This window comes from Equus quagga, chromosome 15 (genome assembly GCF_021613505.1).
Source record: "Equus quagga isolate Etosha38 chromosome 15, UCLA_HA_Equagga_1.0, whole genome shotgun sequence".
NCBI lineage: Eukaryota > Metazoa > Chordata > Mammalia > Perissodactyla > Equidae > Equus > Equus quagga.
The window spans coordinates 23,696,879-23,717,548 of record NC_060281.1 but is presented as its reverse complement, the minus strand read 5'-3'; positions in this window follow the sequence as shown (position 1 = coordinate 23,717,548).

Genomic DNA, 20,670 nt, shown 5'->3' with positions numbered 1-20,670 from the left:
GAAAGCTAAAGACTCTGCCTGAGACAAAATCAGGGGGCAAAGAAGGGAATTACAACACAGAGCCTGAAAACAAGAGTTGGAGAAAAATAACGCCACTTCCTAATCGTACCACATTGAGTCAAATTGATTTAAAAAATACGCATATACCAGGAGGAAGAGAGCACCAAATAGAGAAATGCTCTCTAGAGAGTGGGCACATTGAGCAACTATTGTTGAGGAAGATTGCTAAGGAAGTGTGGTCTTCCATCCCACCAGAGTATGCAGTCTCAGGGACAAAAGGGACCCGAGGGGACGAATATTGGTTCTTAGAGGGGGCAGAGCAAAAGATATTAGATATTTCAAAGTTTTGTGATCCTAAAAAGTTCAACTCTACCCAGTCAAATATGATTGCTTGGTATTCAATTTATGTAGGATAGGGAGAAATGACGTGAAATTGTTTCCTTCAGGGAACAATAATGAGGAAAAGTTTAGAAACACTGAGTTGGAGAGAGAGATAACATTCTACCCCAGTCCAGACCTGGTGCTGAGACCTTTTTCTGACTCCAAGTAGAAGCGCTTTCACTGAATTTACTTTGATATTCTGCCTTTTGAGGACTTCATCCCCTGCCTCACAAGTTGTTCTTTTTATAAGGACCTGGAAGAGAACTTTATTTCAACTCTCACTATAAAGAAAAGCAGTGTTTCTACTGGATAAATGATTCATCTTTTACATATACTAGAAAATCTCAAATTTGGTCAAGTTTCCCTCTTTGCTTTGGCCCCAGGGAAGCTCAGGGCACCTCTTGTGACAACTACAGGACTGGGTAGTACACATCTCTTGGACTTCATCTTAACTATGCTTTTAGTATTTTTCTACTTTTAACTCTCCTGCAATTCTCTCAAATATGTCTCAACTCTTCCATTTCATATATTTTTATAAGCCTTCTAGAATCCTTTGTGCAATAAGTGGGGTGTAAGTATATGAAGAGGAACATTTCTTCCCTCTTCCTCTGAAGTTTTTCTCCAACCACTGTTTTCAAGTCTATTCTTATGCAGTTGCTTTTTTCCCCTAACTCAGTGTAAAACTGATGCATATTCTGTTAAGTTTTATCTTCATCCTAGTTTTCCAGGATATCAAGATCATCTTGAACACTGATTCTGTGACCCAGTGCTTTTTCCAGTGCTCTCAGCTTTGTATTTTCCATAGTCAAGGAACACACCTTCCATGTCTTCATCCAAGTCCTTGGGAACAATGTTGAACGGACAGAGCTAACACAGGTCCCTGTGGGATGCCACTACAGACCTCTTTCCAGCCAGAATCAGCACATTAGTCACCTTTTCCCTTTGATACGGTGATAAGTCCAGCACATTTCTACCATCTGTCCACTGGGATGGCCAAGAGACTTGGTCAAATGCCTCTCTGGACTCCAAGGAGCCTCTACCCACAAAATTCCCCAGACCTGTCACTCTTGATGCCTCCCCCTCCAAAGGCAGCAGATTGGCCCTGGATGCCAGGAACTCAACTTTACCGTAACTATGCTCCTGCCACCTCCACATTAGGAATTTGACATTATATCCCCAAAATGAGAAGCCTGGGCTGCCAGCAGCACCAGTAAAATGGATACCCCACCCAGAGCTTTGTGTTTGCTTCCAAATGGAAGTCTCATTTGGGTTCTCCTGACTGGTACAGCCTGGGTCACACACCTGGCCCCAGCTACAAAGGATGCTAAAAATCCTAGTTTTCTGGGCTCTGCCCTAGGATAGCAGTTCCCATATGTCAGGAACTCCAGCAAGCATTAGAACAGTCTTCGAAGGTGCCAAGCAGTCAGACAACATGACAAATGTCCCTGGAGCCCAAAGGGCAGAGCATGGCTCCTACACAAAGCCCAGGCTGCACCCTGCAGATCTCAGGCCCTGCTCTGAGCTCCCAGGAGAGGGAACCTGATTGGCTGACCTCAGATCGGGTGCTCTCCCCAGGGTCGGGTAGTTTGGCCAGGGCTGTGGAGTGAGTGAAGCAGTGTGTGAAGGCTGTCAGTGCCCCACCTGCGTCCCCTCAGATTCCTTGACCAGCTCCTGGTGTGCGCCCACCTGAGTCAGCCAGCACCTGAGGATCTTTGTCAGAGGACTATTCTCAGGCTGCCTCGCCCCTGGGATTTCACATCCCCCTGGGGCATCCTTAATCAAAGAGTGACAGGATGAGGAGTAAACATGAAATGACCCACAAAATATTGACTGGCTTAAACTAGTTTTGCTTCCTTAAAACAGAATGTTGATTAATCAAACCTGGTGCTCAATAACAGCGACAGCACTGCCCATGTGCCAGGTGGGAACCCATAGCCTCTGGATGACCCCCGGAACCAAGAATCTTCAGAAATGTTGCCACCTGCACCCTTTACGAAGCAAGAAGTCCTTCAATAGGGAAATCCAGCTTCCAGCAACCCAGGTCGCTTGATTACCATACGTGGACTGATTGGAGACTAGTCAGTCAACTTACATGGGCCCAGCTGTAGCTTAGTAGCCTTAACTCCTTAAATTTTATCCCAAACCTTGGATCAGAGAGACAGAGTTGAGAGCCTTGCCTTCTGTCTCCTTGCCATTCAACCTCACAATAAAGCTCTTTCTTTTCTCAAAAGCTGGTGCCATAGTGTTGGCTTCTATGCACATTGGGTCGTGAGCCCTTCCTTGCTAACAAGCAGTCCCCGCCCCATCAAGACAGCTCCGAAGTGAGACCTAAGCTACTTATAGAGGTCGCCTGTGGGGCTGATCCAAAGTTAGTGTGGGACTTTGCTTTACTCTCCCTTCTCTTCCCCATCCCATTTCCCCACAACCCTGCTGATTTTTCCTGGAAACACCTCCTAACACTTTTACACAAACCCTCCTCTCAGGGTCTGCTTCTGGGGAGCCCAACCTGAGACAGACAAGCACGGCTGCTGGAGGTCCGCAGTGCTAAATGAGATACCGCTACAGAAGCAGCAGTGAGAAAACCCCCAAAGCCCCGTCTTCCCCCTGGTTTGACCCTTTCCAGACCACCCTGGTCCTGAAAGTAGGGACCTAACCTCCAGATTTCTGCCTTGGCCCTGCCCTAGTCCAGGACCAGAGCGGGGCCTCAAAGCCAACTTTCCTGAAGGCGCTCACACCCTCCCATAACCCTGCTGCCAAGAACAGCCCAGCCCGCTGCACGGTAACTTACAGATTTCACTCTTTTCCCCTTTTTGAATGTCAAGAGCGCATATGCCCATCTCTTGTCTCTGAGCACAAATCCCCTCCTCTATAATTTATCAAAGATTAATGACAGCAGCTCTGAAATCGCATGTCAGGTCGCTCCAGGACCGGAGGATGTAATTCATCAGGCTCAGAGCCCCGAGTTCATTACAGCGGCTGCTGCTGGCTCGCCTGCCTCCTCGCCTGTCCTTGACTTCGGTCCCCTCTTTGCAAGGTTTGTCCTACCCTTTCCAAGTGGAAGCCCGCTTTCCTCGCTGGAGAAGAAGGAGGTAAAATAGTAATTAGGCAGCGCTGCCCTCACTTTGTCTTCAGCCCCGAATATTAAATCATTTTCTCCAAGCAATGCCTGCCCTTAGTCTTTGCACGCTCAACAGAGATAAATAGGATTCCTCATAGAATGCATAACTCTTAGCTCATTCAAGGCATCAGACTTCCCTCCTTGGTTCTTACAGATGGGGACATGCTGCTGGATTCAGCCCTTGCCCTGTGTCATTTAGGGGACCCCCAGGGCCCTTGTATGCAAAGCTGACCTCTGTGGCACTTCCAAATCCTAGGCCAACTGTTTTGGGACCCAGCCTGTTGCTTCTCTTGTTGACAGTTGTCACTCCTTTATCCTTTGTCATCTCCCTCCTTAAGAGCCGAGGACTAAAAATTTCTTAGTCACTCTCCTTGGCCCATGTTCCAAATCCCCTTCACTTTTATTCCTGAGGGCAGGGCTCATGAAATCACCCACTTCCATCTCTTTTCGGGCAGGCTCACCCGAACCCATCCTCAGGCAGCACTCACTTCCCGCAAGGTTAGCCCCCAGGCAATTGTCTTTAGGGTCCTTGGAATCTTGGAGGCTGCTGCCTCATCTGTCCCCTCATTTCTGATGGCTATTCTTCCTTCCATTTTTGCACTTTTCTCTTTTCATCTAGACCCTAAGAGAGATGTACCGAGTTTCTTTAGCTAAACTCCCCTTTTCCTCTTCAGCTGGATCAATGCTACTTTAAAACAACAACAAGGATGCCAGGAGGAGTAAAGGAGACTCTATGGGAGGGAGTTATCTGTGGGAGGTGGAGAAAAGGTAGTGGAAGTGTGAAGGATGAGACTTGTCCACGTATATACCATTTTAAATATTTTTGATTTTTCAATCATTTACATTTTTTACATGTTTCAAAAGTAAAATTAAATCAATTAACTATATAAAATCATACTAAAACAACACAATTCAAGTAGTTTTGGACACAGCACCCTAACTATACACCCCTAATGGGATATATTCTAAAGAGAGAACTACAGAGAAGCCATAAACCTGGCTTAGCGGGTTTGTTGTTAACAGTGTTTGTGGTGTAGTAATTGTAAAAACAATTTGCGTGTATTGTAGGATAGAGAAAATTAGTAAATATATTGACATTGTTGAGAAGTAAGTTCCGGCTGGGAGAGGAAGGAAACGTCGCTGTGGAACGTGGGAAGGGGACGGAGAACCTGTGGTGTTGGATTCGAATTGGACGTATCAAAGCGAACTAGAGATTTGCTCAAAGAAAAGTACTTCCCAACTCTGTCCACTGAAAAGGCCTAGAAATAACAATACCCCAACAATAATGAGCACACTGAGTCTTCAGGTCTTGGTTTTTTTAATACCATTCGCCATGAAAAGGAACCAGGCAGGGCTCCTTGGAGAAATGACTGATTCAACTCGGCAGCAAAGAAAGAACAAGGTGAACCCAGAACACCAGGTTACAGTGAAAATCGAGAAAGTGCTTCCATTCTAATGAAGATGTGTCAAAGGAACACGGGAACCAACTGAAAGGGCTCCCACTGGCCAAATTTGAAACAATTTGAATTTTAATATTTGTAATGAATTATTACATATTGAATTAAAAAAAAAAAAGTCCTTGTGTTCAGGGTGATATTCAAAAGGGTAGAGAAACTTCATTACAGAAACAAGTCTATTAATGGAGTAGAAGGAATGATAAAATTAGGAAAATTAGATTTGCCATAATACAGTGTAATAATGTAGTCAGGTGAGGATCATCAGTGTACTCTCCTGCCATTGGGTAAAAGGTTGGTAAGATACTCATACAATCACAATATAATCCCCTCAGATTACTTACTGATTAAAAAGGTACAATGGAGACATACAGTGGACACCACTTAACTAGATGATCAACTTAGCATGACTAATAATGGAACCAATGACGTGAAATGCCTCCCAACGTGCTGCCATGGGAAATGCAGCCCACCAGTGCAGTGTTTTTACCAGTGTTTAACCTGATTTCAATCAGAAGAAAGAATCAGAGATCCAGACTGTAGGACACTCTACAACAGAAATGCACTCATTCTTCAAAAAATGTCAATGTCAAGAGAGAACAGAAAATCAGAGGGAACTGTTCCAGATTCAAGAATAATAAAGAGACACGCAATGATGATCCTTGACTGGGGGGAAAAGCTACAAAGGATATTCTGGGGACTACAGGGGAAACTTGGATATGGATGGTATGTTAAGTACTACTATATCACTATCACATTTCTTCGGTGTGATATGGTACTGTAGTTATGTAGGAGAGTATCTTTAGGAGAGGCATGCAGGAGTATTTAAGGGGAAATACGATGATGTCTACAACTTATACTCAAATGATTCCAACTGTTTTTAAGTACATATATATAATATATATATTTATATATATATATGGAAAGAGATTGATACGTGTGGCAAACGTAAGTGAAAGGTATTAGACATTCATTTGACTGTTCTTTCAACTTATCTTTAGATTTGAAATTTTTCAAAATTAAAGGTTGAAGCAGGGGATGCCTGGGCCCCACCTCAAACATTTAAATCTAAATCTCTAGTCCTCCAGAAGCGTTTGCCGCGTGGCCAGGGTTGAGAAGCGCTGACCTACGTGACTATTCATGATGGCCCACCATCCACCCTCAGCCTCCACGGACTCTGGAAATAAGCCTCTTAGAGGTCACGGGGGCATCTGAGTCTCCAGCCGGCCTCTGCAGCTCTGACTCAGAAGCTCAGGCAGAGGAGGAGAAGTGAAAGGACCTTGCAGAAGTTTCTACTTAGCACAGGAACCCTGACCACTTTTAGGGCCTTCTGGCTCCCTCTCACCGGAAGGGCTCTCCCTTCAAGGAGCCCCCTCCCCAGCCCCTCGGCCCTCTGAGGGGCTCCCTCATGCTGCCCCTCAGGGCTGCCTTTGAGAACCTCAAGGCCAGAAGCTGTGTCTCGCCCCCAGACCCCAGCCCCGTGCTCCCGTGGCCTCCAGCAAGGATCTTGCCCGCACGCCCTCCGCAAACATGTGCCAGGTGAGCCGAGGTGGGCTCTCAGGCTGCATCCCCACTGTCGCCCTCAGTGGGGGAGGTGAAAAAGCACATGATCCTAAAGAAAGGATTTTACTTTGTCTGGAAGAGCCCAAAGGCAGAAGGTCAAAGACGAAAAGAGAGAAGAGTGGGAAGGAAGAGCGTGTTTTACAGAGGGCAGAGTCACGCTCACGCATGCTGGGCCCTTTCTGGGTCCAGGTGCCGCAGCAGCACTGTGCTGATGGTGTCTCGTGAAATCCACCCAACGCCCAGCCCCATGAGGTAGGTACTACTGTCACCCTCATTTTATGCTACAAAATATGAAGGCCAGAAAGGCTGATTAACTTGCTTAGCATCACACACCTTGAACCCTAGTAATCTGGCACCAAAGGCCACAGTCTTAACCATTGTGCTGCACCTTACTGCTTGCATAGGCAGCTTTAAGGGAAGGGCAGGAAGGCAAGAGCTCATATTTATCAAGCACCTCCTAAGACATGATCTTGTTGACTTCTCTCTGCAGCCCCATGGAGTAGGTCTTATCTTCTTCTTTTCACGAAGCTCAGCAAATGGACTCTGAGTTAAGGTGATTCAGTTCGTCATGTTGCGCAAGGCTAAAAGGCACCACTGTTTGCCTTGTGCTCTGTGTGAATGCTACCCGGAGTCTGTCAGAGGACCACACATGCCCTGGAGTTGAGCGATGCAGGACCCGGGTGACTTGCCCACTTATGCTGCCAGTAATTGATGGTCCCAGGATTTGAAACCAGGGTCTCTTGGACCTCAGCCATTTGTCACTGCAGTGCTCTGTCTCCCTGGAAAACTCCCCAAGTGCTGTGTGTCGCCAGACATCTCTGCAGGGATTGCAACTCCCTTTGTGCAAGGAGAGGTGACAATTATGCCGCGCTTGTCCCCTAAGGGGGTGTCAGAGGCCTGGGCTCTTCTACACACACTCAGCTATTAAAAGTGTGAGAACTTTGTCTTCCTGGGGGGTGAGGAGGTGTGTAGGGAGGGGGTTGAGAGAGGAGAGGCAGAAAAGCGTGAGGCACACTCCTCCTGGCTCGGCACCGTTGGGTAGCAGTACACACAGCAAGGGTGACCAACTCGCCCCAGGTTTCCCACGACTTTCCCAGTTTTCACACCGACAGTTGCACATCCCAGGAAACCCTCAGTCCAGCCAACAGAGATGGCTGCTGTCTTAGTCAGCTCAGGCCGCCATAACAACATCCCACAACTGGGTGGCTTCAACCGCAGAAGTTTATTTCTCACACTTCTGGAGACTGGGAAGTTCAAGATCAAGGTGCCGGCCAATTCGGTTTCCAATGAGAACACTTCCTGGCTCACAGATGGTCGCCTTCTTGCTGTGTGTACAGCTGGCTTTTCCTCGGTGCGTGCACACAGCAGGGAGAGTTAGTAAGTCAATCCCATGATGACCTCACCTAACCCTAATTACCTCCTAAGACCCTATCCCCAGACACGGTCACATCGGGGGTTAGGGCTTCGACATCCAAATTTTAGGGGAGATGCAATTCAGCCCATAGTGGTGGAACACTCTACTTGCAGCCAGGGCCCCTCTCCTCAATCCTGGCCCCCCAGACACCCAGGAGAAAAGCCGTCTATTCTACAGAAACCCACCCAGCCACAGCCGCTGGTGAAGAAGTACATCCACTGGAATCGCTGGTCTTTGCGGCTTCCAGGCCTGGACAAAGCAGCTCCAATGGCCGGGCACCTGGCTGTCTTTTCTAAGGTTGGGTCTACCAAGAGGGGACTGCACAGAAGGGGTGGCCCTCAGATCACCTGGACACTACGGAAGAGGTTCATCAGTGCACAAGGTCAAACCCAAATGCTCCTCCCATAGCCTTCCCTGGATGCCCCAGGCTGGAGGTGAGGCAGAGGCAGGCAGACTGAGCACAGACTGGCCTAGAATCCTAGCCTACCACTCACAAGCTGTGTAACCTCTCTGTGCCTCAGTTTCTTTATCTGTAAAATGAGGGTGATAATGCCTACCTTATAGAGATGTTGTCAGGGTTAGAAAAAAACGAATTTTGAGTGATCAGCACCTAGTAGGTATCAGTAAATGGTCGCCATCTTTATGGCTCTCCTGACTGCCTGTAGCATTCCATCCTTTCTCCTGCTCGCTCTCTTTTGTTCCTTCATTCATTCAGTAAGTATTTATTGGATAACTACTATATTCTAAGCACTGAGGATGCAGCAATAAATAGAACGAAGTTTCTGTCTCCAGGAAGCTCCCATTGTGATCTGAGGAAACAGCCAGGCAGATAAATATATAATAGCAGCACAAGTGTCCAAGGGTGATGGAGATGGGAATGGAGGCCAGAGGAGAAACTGCATGCATGAGTCTGGAGGCCAGAGGGAGGGGAGATCAGAAACATGAACTTGGGAGTCCTCAGAGTCAAGGTGGTCTTTAAAGCCAGGGGACTCGATGAGATCATTAAGGGAGGAGACTAAGAAGGGGCTGCCAGCTAGTGAGGAGGAAGTCCAGGGGAGGGTGTCCCAGAAGCCCAGACTGGAGAAGATCCAGAGGAAATGAGAAGAGAGGATTGGAGGGAGCGAGTGTAGACAGCTCCCAGTGTTACAGTTGTCGACCTCGGTGGAGTCCACCTGCTGCATGTCCACGTTTCTTTTGTCTCTGGGTCTCCCTGACACAAAATTAGTTCTCAGTCAAAATCACCTGAATGGGGGCTGGCCCCGTGGCCAAGTGGTTAAGTTCGCGCACTCCGCTGCAGGCGACCCAGTGTTTTGTTGGTTCGAATCCTGGGCGTGGACATGGCACTGCTCATCAAACCATGCTGAGGCAGCATCCCACATGCCACAACTAGAAGGACCCACAACAAAGAATATACAACTAGGTACTGGGGGGCTTTGGGGAGAAAAAGGAAAAAAATAAAATCTTTAAAAAATAAAATCTACTGAATGGAAATCAGTTAAAATGTCCTTCTGTTCACAGCTGAGAGTTTTCCCTACTTCTCGGGTCCTCACTCCAGGCTCCAGAGGCTCCAGGGATGGTGAGCCCACCATTCTCCCAAGAGTCCTGCTTTCTCAGGAGTGTCAGCACCTGTGTCCAACAAGGCTTTGGATGGCCTCACATGGCAGGAGGGGCATGTGGGTATTCCTGGATCCATGGTTAGCCAAGGGAAAGGAAAGAAGAAATAAATGTTCAGGAGCAGGGGAAGGACTTGGTAAAATGGAGGAAGGAATTGAAGCCACTGAACAAAACAGCGACAACAATGTCAACCGTTTATGGAGCTCTTGTTCTGTCCCAGGCACCGGGCCAAATGCAGTACACGTGCGGACACTGTCTCAGCTCAGCTCAGCTCAGTCCGTCCCTGGTCATCCTATCAAGGCGGCTTTATAAATCCTCCTTCACAATGAGTAACCCTTCCGTGGAGGTCACATAGTAAGTTCCAAAGCTTGCTTTTCTCAACCACTATGTGAAGCTTTCATCATTGAAGGAAGGAGAGGATGGATGTAGGAATATTAGGAGATAGAGACCAAGCACCCCTGGCATCGCCATCTCCTTCCAGGTCTTCAGCTCCTTTGCCACCAGGCTCACCTGAACCTTCTTCCCTGCCCTCCCCAACATCACATTTGCTGGCTGGTGGGATGTTCAGGCTAACCGGTGGAAGGCTGGGGCCAGCAACCAGACAACTCACTCTCTTATCCACAGCTGCTACAGAGGCAGACGCCTTCTAAACTAACTCCTGCCCCTGTCAGTGGCTCCTTAACCAACCTTCTCACAGTGGCAGCTGCTCACACAGTGTGATTTAAGAAGACAGAAAAGATACACACACACATACATACACACGCACACACATATATACACACATACACACATCACCTCAAAAAGGTCTCCCCTGCTGGCTCCCCTCGGCACCTAAAATTCCACCAGGTTAAGGTCCAGTGGAGACCTATGCAGCTGTTATTGTTTATATATTAATATTTATATTTATATTAAAACACTGCACATCTGAGAAACTGGGATTTAAAAGCTGGGGACTGGGACAGAGAAGTGACCAGCTGTGCTGGTGGAGGGAGAAGGAGATGGAACAAGCGGAGTCTTTCCAGAAGAAGGCATCTGGGGATAATGGGGGTTGGGGGGAAGATGGAGGGTCTCTTGAAAGGATGGAAGCCCAGCATGGAAGAGGGGAGGAGTCAGAAAGGTCGTGCTCTGCTCTCCTAAGAGTTGTGGTCTGGTGTAGTGATTGAGTGTGAAATCAGACAACCAGGACTCAAATCCCACCAGGGCCATTTGCTAATCATGTGGTCTTGGGAAATTTACTCAATCTCATAATCTCCACTTCTGTATCCTTAAGACGGGGATAATGACAGTAAAGCTCTTGCAGGGTTATCTGAGGCTTCAAGGAGTAATCCATGTAAGGTGCTTAGCATGGTTCCCAGCACTGAATAAATGCACAGAAAATGTTTACTATTATTATTAACATTTAACCGAAGCCTGTGACCTGCCTCCACCACCAGCGTCTCCAGCTGTGAGCTTCCTTCAGAGTCTGCCAAGGATCTTAGGGTTCATTGATGCCCTGGGTGTGAATCACCTGTAAACAGATACATTTGTGTCTCCGGTTTGAGGAAAACATCTCCCCTTCTTCCAGCAGGAAATATCTAGTGACTTCCCTGGGAGAGAAAAGAGTGGAGTACAAGAAGACAGGAAGCCTAGGTGTGCCCAGGGAGCAGAGCAAGAGGAATGTGTCCCACTGGGACATCCCACTGTCCTTGAGCTCGGCACCTGTTGAGATGGTGTGATGCAGAGGAAGGAACCCTGAGGAAACATAAATTTGTGCAACCACTAGAGAGAGCAAAATGCTAATAACTCTCAAATTTTCAAATGCACATCGCTTTGAACTAAAAAAGTTAGCTACTGTGATTTTTTTTGCAAATATCTCACATACGTTCAAAATGGTATAACTGCAAGGTTATTCACTGCAGGATTATTTGTTCTGGCAGAGATTGGAAACAATTAAATATCCATTCATTTGTTCTATGAATTATGGTCTATCCGTATAATAGGATATTATGCAACTGTAGAAAAGTATGAAGAAATGTCCATAAACTGATTATGGAAAGATGTCGAGATCCATTGTCAAGTGAAAAAAACAGAGTACAGAATAATGTGGGAAAAGTAAGAAAAAGTAGTATACTCCCATATGTAGTTAATATGCATAGAATAACTCTGGAAGAAAACTCAAGAAATGATAATATTGTCTGTGAGGAAGAGAACCCAGAGGCCAAAGACAACATAGTCACTGACTTCTCTTTTATACATTTTGAATTTTAAAATGTTGAAAATAAATAGACTTTTGTTTAAGAGCACCAGACCTGGAGTCAGACAGCTCGGGGTCCAGACGCCAAATCCACTGGTCGTGTGATGTTGGGCAGTTCACTTTAACCTCTTTGAGCCTTGATTTCCCCATATGTAAAACAAGGATGAGGATAAGATCTATATTGCAAGGTTGTTGTGAGTATTCACTGAGACAGTGTTAGAAAAATATCCCACGTGGAAGTGGCTACAACAAAGGCGGCCCTCAATAAATGTAAGATGAATCTGAATGTATTTCCTCCTACATGCTTAGGGGAGCCCTGCAGGTTAGGGGCTCACAGTAGGTGGAACAAAAGAGAAATAAAAATAAGAAATATCTATCCTACAAACAGTGGAGGGCGCGGGTCCTTTTGTGCCTGCATGCTGAGGATCTGCCCAGCTCACTGTTTACAGTGCCATGCTTTGCAGTGGGCAGTCCCTAGCACCAGGTCATTGGGTCCTCACTAAGGATCCTGTGACACCAACAAGACAGATACTCCTGGCACCATTTTGCAGACGACACTATCCCAGGGAGCTGCATAACAGACTTCATGTTATTAATCCAGCAGACACAAATGGAGTGGCAGCGTGTCAAAGTGGACAGTGCCTCAGTTCTGGGGAGAAAATAGTACAAGTTCTGGCTGGTCATTTAATCATGCTGAGCCTCAGTTTCTGCAGCCACAAAATGGAAGTCATCATGATACCTACTTTGCTTCAAGCAGTGTGACAAGGACATGGTAGGGGCTCAATCAATGGAAGCTGTCATTATTTGTGTGGGATTATTATTTGGGGGGGTTAGCAATGCATGGGTGTGCAAAAAGTGCCTTAATAACTCAAATAAAGAATCTTTGCCTTCAAAGAACTCACAGTCTAATGGAGGTGGCGGGAGGAATAGTTGTCGATATGGGTACATTAATCTCTCTCCAACGAAGTTTCCTTTAAATAAAATCCTGGTTTGCACAAGTGTATTTCTGTATATTATGGTCTCATTATACATGTAATGTGACTTGCTCCTATTGGGCATGATCTAACAAAATAAGGTGGTCGGGTAAGGAGAGGGAAAAGGTAATAAGGCAGATGCAAGGCAGGGGAGAGGTTTTGCAAAGATCCTTGGAAAGGTAAAGGAAGATGGGGCTTCTGAGGAGCTTCCCTTCCATGGCTCTGTGAGGAGAGGGCACAGTAGACACACGGTGAGGCTGATGGCAAGGACCTTAGCCTAGGGTTATCACAGCAAGCGTTTTAGGGAGGGGAGCTGAGAAGAGTGACCCTGGTGTGCTGAGTCCGCCACACGCAGGTTCTCCTACTGTTTTTTTCTTTCTTATGAACCTTAATTATTCCAGAAGATGAGTCAACAACCCTGCGTTGTAAAGTCAAAAGGCATTGACACTGGATACTGATAAGAGCAGAACATAGTGTACTTACTCTGCTGGGAATAGCCTCATCTAATCTTCGAGACAGCCCAGAGAGCAGGTACTATTTTTATCATCCCATTCTCCAGATGGGGAAGCAGGCTCAAAAAGATTACACCATTCCCGTCCAAGATCACACAGCTCCCCAGTGGAGAAGCCAGGATTCCAAACCAGATCTGTCTGACGACAAAGCTTGTGCTCTTCTTCACTGCACTGTAGATTTTTAACGTAATTGTTGCCCCCAGGAAGCAAAGGAGATCTACATGTGCTGGTCTATCCATACATGTGATAAAATATCATAGAATTATGCACAAAGACATACCAAAAAACGAGTACCTGCCCAAACTGGTGAGATCCAACTAAGGGCTGTGGTCTAGTTGATGGCGCTGTGCCAAGGTGAATTTTCTGGCTTTCATGACACACTCCAGTTAGTAAGATGCCACCACGGTGGGGAGCAGGGTGATGAGTCTATCAGAGCTCTCTGCACTCTTTATGCAACTTCTTATGAGTCTATAATTTATTCAAAGAAAAAAACTTAAAAAAAAATACATATAGAAACATCCTGTTGAAACTATGGGGTGGAGAGGGGAAAGGGGAGAGTCTAACTAGTTGCCAGTGAGTAAAGAACAGCACAAAATCAATAGCGGGCAGCCTCCCTCGTTCCAGATGTAAGGGGTATAAATTGGCATAGCGGCCCCCTCCCTTACTGGACTCTTTTACGGCTTTATTTTAGGGTAACCCAAGTTTTCCAGCCTTCCCTGCCTACAGACGGGCTCATATTTACAGGTGACACTCATGTTTCATCAGCTGTTGCCCTTCTTGCTATGACAGAGCTTCTACCCCACCCCAAATCCCACCTAGTTATTGCTGGGGACCTCTGGGGGTTTCTCACACTCACACTGGAGAGTCATCCACTGTATGCACCTGCTCGCCCCCACCCATCTGCAGATGCCCTTTGTCCTTGGGCGCTCCAGGGCATAGCCTCATCAGGGCCCCTCTACTAGGCGTGGAGGTCACCAGGGCCTGGCTCCAAGAAACTGCCTCCTGATAGTGGCAAACTCAACCCAAGTCCACGGGACTCCCCTGGCCTGAAGCTGTCAGTGTTCTACACAGTAGGAGGGCAGACGCCAGCTCTAAGCCATGCTTGGTCTAGGTAAGAGCTATCTGATCTAACTTCAGCCATGAAATACAGCTGGATCCTCTTCACATAAAATGTGTGCTTTGCGTATTTTATTAACAAGGATCTCTTGGAGATGCAAGACTTAACCCAGCAGCGTAGCTTTAACAGGGGTAGGGATTTGGGCAGACCATTCCCAGCGGCATCATAGTTCAGGTTTTAGAATAAGGAAGCTTGGATTTGAGTCCAGGGCCTTCACTTAGGAAAGTCACTGAACCGCTCAGCCCTCAGTTCTCTATAGAAGAGGATCCAGGAAGATAAAGGGCATGTCCTATTAAGCTGCGAGGTGCTGTCACATGTCAGGGCTTATTTTTGGTCTGGGGGGACCCGCACATCCTACCACCGAAGCTGCCCTTTGGCAAGGCCACAGGTGGCGCTGTCCAAGGTCTGGGCTTAAGATGAACAGGTTTCCAAAGGTGAGCCTGAAGGAGCTCGGCAGGAGTGTGTGTGTGCCGCCTTAGCCAGCTGGGCAGCGAGTCATTTATCCACATGGATGACTTGATTTTTGATTGAGTTAACAAGTACTTATTGAACACGGTTTCCTGAAGGGCTGCAGTAAATTGGATGCTATACAGGAATCCTATAAATTTTTACAACCCTGCATTCTTCAAATATGAGGATAGTTTAAAAAATAGCTGAGGAGGAAGGGGAAGAGCAAGCACTAGAGAAGGGGGAGCCATGGGAGGTGGGTGAGGAGAGGAGGAGGCTTGGTTGCCCTCCTTGTCTCCAAGCGCCAATGAGCGCGTCCAGCAATGAGAACTAACCAACCCATAGTGCAAATTACTGGAACGCATAATCTGTCCTGGTCGGAGCTAACATTCATCACAACAGCTCATGCTTGCTGGGTGTTGATTCAGTGCCAGGCACTATGCTGCATGTTTTATATACACTATCCTATTTAACTTTGACAACCCTGAAGACTGGCGCTATTGTTGTGGCACTACTGTTAGCTCCATTTCACAGATGCAGAAATGGAGGCAGACAGATGTTATGCAACTCACTCAAGGTCACACAGCTAGTAAATATCAGACTCAGGTTTGAAACCCAGGCCTGCCTGATTCCTGACCCTGTACCCTAACCACTGTGCCCGACTAACCCTTGTTGGCCATAGGCTTCAATCTCCTCATTTGTGAAATGGGGTCACTACATTCGACTCTGCTTGTCCTGCAGGGTTGCTGTGAGGACCCACTGAGAAATGATTGCCAAGGAGTTCTGTGAACTTACAAAGTCTTATGAAAAAGGATTAAACAGCATTGCTCCAGTTTCACTAAGATGATCCTACTTTAGAGAACAAATAGGAATCGTCAAGATTAAAATAAGCCTCCTCTGCTTGGAAACAACTTCGGAGGAAGGATTTTGTTAGCTCGCCCAGCAAAGAACAGTTCCAAGCCAGAGGGCTCAGAGTTGTTTTTACACCTGACCACTTTTCCAGAGCATCTAGGAATCAACAATGTAGCAATCATGTTGTAAGGACTCTCAAGAAATCCTATGGAGAGCCCCACATGGAGAGGAACTGAGACTTCTGGCCAATAACCAGCACCAACTTGGCAGCCATATGAATGGGTCATCATGAAAGTGGATCCTCCAGCCCCGGGCAAACCTTCAGAGGATGCGACCTCAACCAAAACCTGAACCAAAAACTACTCCTGAATCTCTGACCCATAGAAACTGTGAGAGATAATAAAGGACCATTGTTGTCTTAAGTCACTAAGTTGGGGGGGGAGGGCAGTTCGTTATACAGCCATGGGTAAATAATACATAGTCTATGCTTTTTCATGGCTGAAGTATAAGGTTAAGGGGTGTTAACCAGGGTTCATGGTTCCAAGCAAGAGAAACCAATTCTGGCAAATGTAAGCCAAAGGGGAATTTTCTGGGAGAGCCCCCTGGCAACCTGGGCAACAGAACCCCAGCTGTGGTTCAGAAAGAGGAAGATCCACGCAGGGACACCTCCATGGATCTGAGGAGCAACTAACCATCCCACACATCCTGTCTTAGTCAGTTCAGGCTACTATAACAGAATACCATAGACCGGGTGGTTTACTAACAAACATTTAATTCTCACAGTTCTGGAGGCTAGAAGTCCAAGATCAAGGCGCTGACAAGCTGGTGTCTGGGGAGAGCTCTCCTCCTGGTTTCTGATGGCCATGTGCTGGTATCCTCACATGGCAGATAGCAGAGCAGAGAAGAGGGAAGCAAGATCTCTCACGTCTCTTATCATAAGAGTGCTGATCCCATTCATGAGAGCTCCTCCATCATGACCTAATTATCCCAAAGGCCCCAGTTCCAAATACCGTCACATTGGTGGTTCAGATTTCAACATATGAATTTCAGGGGGGCACAAACATTCAGTCCATAGCACATCCTCAATCTACTCTCTCAGGATTCAGTGTCTGGAGTGATAGTGACACGAATCGTGTCCCAGCCCCCTGGCTACACCACGCACAGGAGAGAAAGGATCTGCCCCTTTGGTATTATCTCCCTCTGAGACTACTTCCAGTGGGAAAGATGATCCCGGAAAGGAAATCGGGATGCTGTTGGACAGAGGGATGCTCTGCAGCCAAAATCAATAAATGTCTAGCCCAGGGGGCACTGCACGGTGTTACAAAGAGAAAGACTTCAAATATTGAACCAGACCACATGCAGGCTGAGTGCTTCACATTCACGGTCTCATTAATCCTCACAACTCTTTCATGGAGGGTGGTATTATTCCCATCCAGACAAGGAGATGGAACCCCAGACACATTAAGTAACTTGCCCGGGTCTTCCTGGAAAGTGATGGAGCTGGTTTTTAAGTTCAAGTCTGAGGGATTCCAGAGTCCTTACTTGTTCCATATCACCAGGCTTCCAAGATTGGGCCTCAAGGGAATGGAACCACATTCTGCTTTGATGCAATCAAATAAATTAAAGAGAGTTCATTAAGGGAAAGAGACAAAGGCTGATCTGCTCCAGGGGGAAGGTAGCTGAGTGATATCTGACTAGCCTGGCCCAGAAAGAAGGTGGTCGTCATAGGAGGAAAGGAAAGCACAGACACACAAAGAAAGTTTCCAGAAAGTGAAGCTTCCCAAGGGCTCAGATCGTGTGCAAAGAAAGTGGTCCATTTCCGCCACCCAGCTACAGGTGGCTTCTTCAGCCAAGCTCAAGAAGCCCAACTTTGGGGAAGCCCCGTGGGTGGATATACAATGGGCACAAGCAAGATGTGGCGGTTTTCCTGGTAGATCTCTGAGACAACCAATGTCACCGGGTCCCCTTCTCTGTCACACACTCTCCTATGTTTTTCTGGGATTCCCCGGGACAGGATGGCTGGCTCCTCCCTGGAGCAGGGGTTAGGCCCTCTCCCACCCCCACCTCTACTCTCTACTCCACTAATGAATTTTTGTGAAATCTGAACTTAACCCACTTCAGCGTTTCTGAAATATTATTCCTAGTTTTCTGACTGCATCTCTCCTAGACTGTTTGGAAAACAAATCTATTCCCACGTGAAGGTTGATAGCTCATATAAAGCACTTTTCTCTCCTCAGGCTAACGACTTTCTGACACTGTGACAGTAACCAGCTAGTATGGACGTTAGCTTTTTGTTGGCCAGGAGCCATAACATCTCTACCAACAAGAACTAGCACAGACTAGAACAAAGCCAGCAGGAGAAAGATACCTAAAGATAAGGAGATAAATGAGGGACCCCATAATTCTAAGCACATAATAAGTAGTCAAATATGTGCCAAGTAGATGAATAAACATACCATGTATGGCTTTAAAAAGGATGACAGTTCTCACAAAAGAGTATTCCCAGGCTTTCGTATTTCAAAGACCAATAAATTGTTTTGTTTTGTTTTTTAATCAGGAAGAAGAAAACATAGGATTACTCTTTATTTTGCCAAGTAAAGACATTTTAATAAATCTGATCTCTATTACGATTCATAAGATAATAGGCCCTTTGACCTCAGCAAAGCAGGAAGGGTATGGTCACAGAATAAAGGACAGTCTTTCTAGAGAAAGAATCATTGGCACATTGAATGGGGTCTTAGTTGTACATTATAAGGTCCCCCTCTGGCTAGTTCAAGCACAAAACAGTAAATTACAGAGTCTAGATCATTCATGGAATCACTGGAAGGGCTGAAGGCAGACTCTCAGTGGAACTTCCAGTACTGACTCCCCAAACTACACCACAGAATCAGGCCCCTGCAGAAGCTACCTAGTTGGGCAGGTGCTGCCACAGCTGCTGGACCACTTCAGCTCCTCAAAATACACACCAGCCTCATGCCTGGTTCAACTCCCCATGTTATTCAGTGCCAAGTCAGAGTCCTACACGAGTTCAGCTGACTGGCAGAACCCAAACACGTCTAGATCCCTATCTGCCAAGGAGTCTGGGAAACGTGGATCTAGTTTCCAGCCTCTGCAGTACAGGAAGGCACATGGGACGGGAGATGGCACTGAGTAAGTCAATCAGTTCACCACCGTTGGGGAGGTTTTGCTGCATGCTCATGCGGCATGTCAAGGTCTGGTCCTGGATGGTGAGGGCTCTGAGGGATGCCCTGAGGGATGTGTGAAGTCACGCTTTATTGAGAAGATTCTGAAGGCCGGTGGAATAACACCAACATCGGCTGAGGGCATGACTCTTCTTATGAAGAGAATTTAACGCCTGGGGCCACAGCATTAACCACACCCTGGCTGTAGTGGACATGTGTCATATTTGTGGCTTTCCATCAACTTTTGAGTAGCATTTTCCATATTTGGGGATATTTGCATGTAACGAGTCCCACCTCCCCAACATTAAAGTCAGAGTTCAAGTTTCCAGACTCCTCTGCAGCTAGGATTCAGCATGTGACCTGGGCTCTGACAATCTGATGTTCCTACTTGGGATTTGAGTCAGAAATGGGTAACAGGAAGAAGCAGGCAGTGCATGGAGCTCCCATTTTTGCTGACATGGATGGCAGCAGAGGCCTCCACTTTCAGAGGTGGTGCTGAGGTCTGGTTCCCACTGGGAGGTGGCAGTGGTGGCAGCAGGAGGGGCTGCAGCAGGGTTGAGTTCATGATACCTAGTGCTCAGTAGCAGCAGCCACAGTGATACCAGTTTCCCTCCTTGGGCTGGTTCTACAGCAGTTTAGGGCATCATTCCTCAATTTTCTCGGCTCTCCAAATGATTGTTTATCCATCAGGATAAAATCCTCTGTCTGTAAACCCCGCCAGAGTGGATTCTCTTGTTAGTAACTGAGAACCCACCTGATGTGCTGGGTGAGCTGGGCACACTAGACTCTGAATCCACGGCCTCTCCACCAGGCTGCAGTGTGAGCCATTCCTGCTACAGAGAGTGTCTGCCTGCACCTTGGCCCCCATGTCCTTCTTGAGTCAGGTGTGGAGAGGGACGGAAGGAGAGTGCCCTTCTCTCTGACTTCCACCATCCCAGGAGGCCCTCCAGAATAAGAACGCTCTTCTTCGTTGGATTTTTAGCACCAACACTTTGTGTAGGGAAGATCTTCCGCAAATGTTTGATGAATGAATGGACAAGTACACTATAAAGCTATGCCCAGCTGGGTCCATAATCCAGACCCGTGCTGTCCATTACAGCACCCACTAGCCACACACAGCTACTGAGCGCTTGAAATATGGCTACTGCAACTGAAGAACAGAATTTTTATTTTATTTCAATTGCTTTACATTTTAAAGTTGATGCCTAATTTCATTTTTGGACAACTTTTAGTTTATTTAACTTGTGTATGTAAATGTACATTTTCAGCTATAAATTTTATGAAAGCTGAGTACAGATCAAATATTTTCCAACAATTTAGCTTTTTTTTTTAAAGATTTTATTTTTTTCCTTTTTCTCCCCAAAGCCCCCAGGTACATAGTTGTATATTCTTCGTTGTGGGTCCTTCTAGTTGTGGCACGTGGGACGCTGCCTCAGCGTGGTTTGATGAGCAGTGCCATGTCCGCGCCCAGGATTCGAACTGACGAAACACTGGGCCGCCTGCAGTGGAGCGCACGAACTTAACCACTCGGCCACGGGGCCAGCCCCAATTTAGCATATTTTTGATACAAATCGAGACATGTTGTAATTACAAAATACACACCAGACTCCAAATACTTCATGAAAAAAAGAATGTGAAATATGCCACTAATAACTTTTATAATTGATTACATGTTGAAATGATAATACTCTGGATGTATTAGGTTTAAAAAAATATATTCTTGAAGTTGACTTCACCTGTTTCTTTTTACGTTTTTCGCTGCGATTACTAGAAAATGTAAATTAAACATGTGGCTTTCATTGTAGTTCT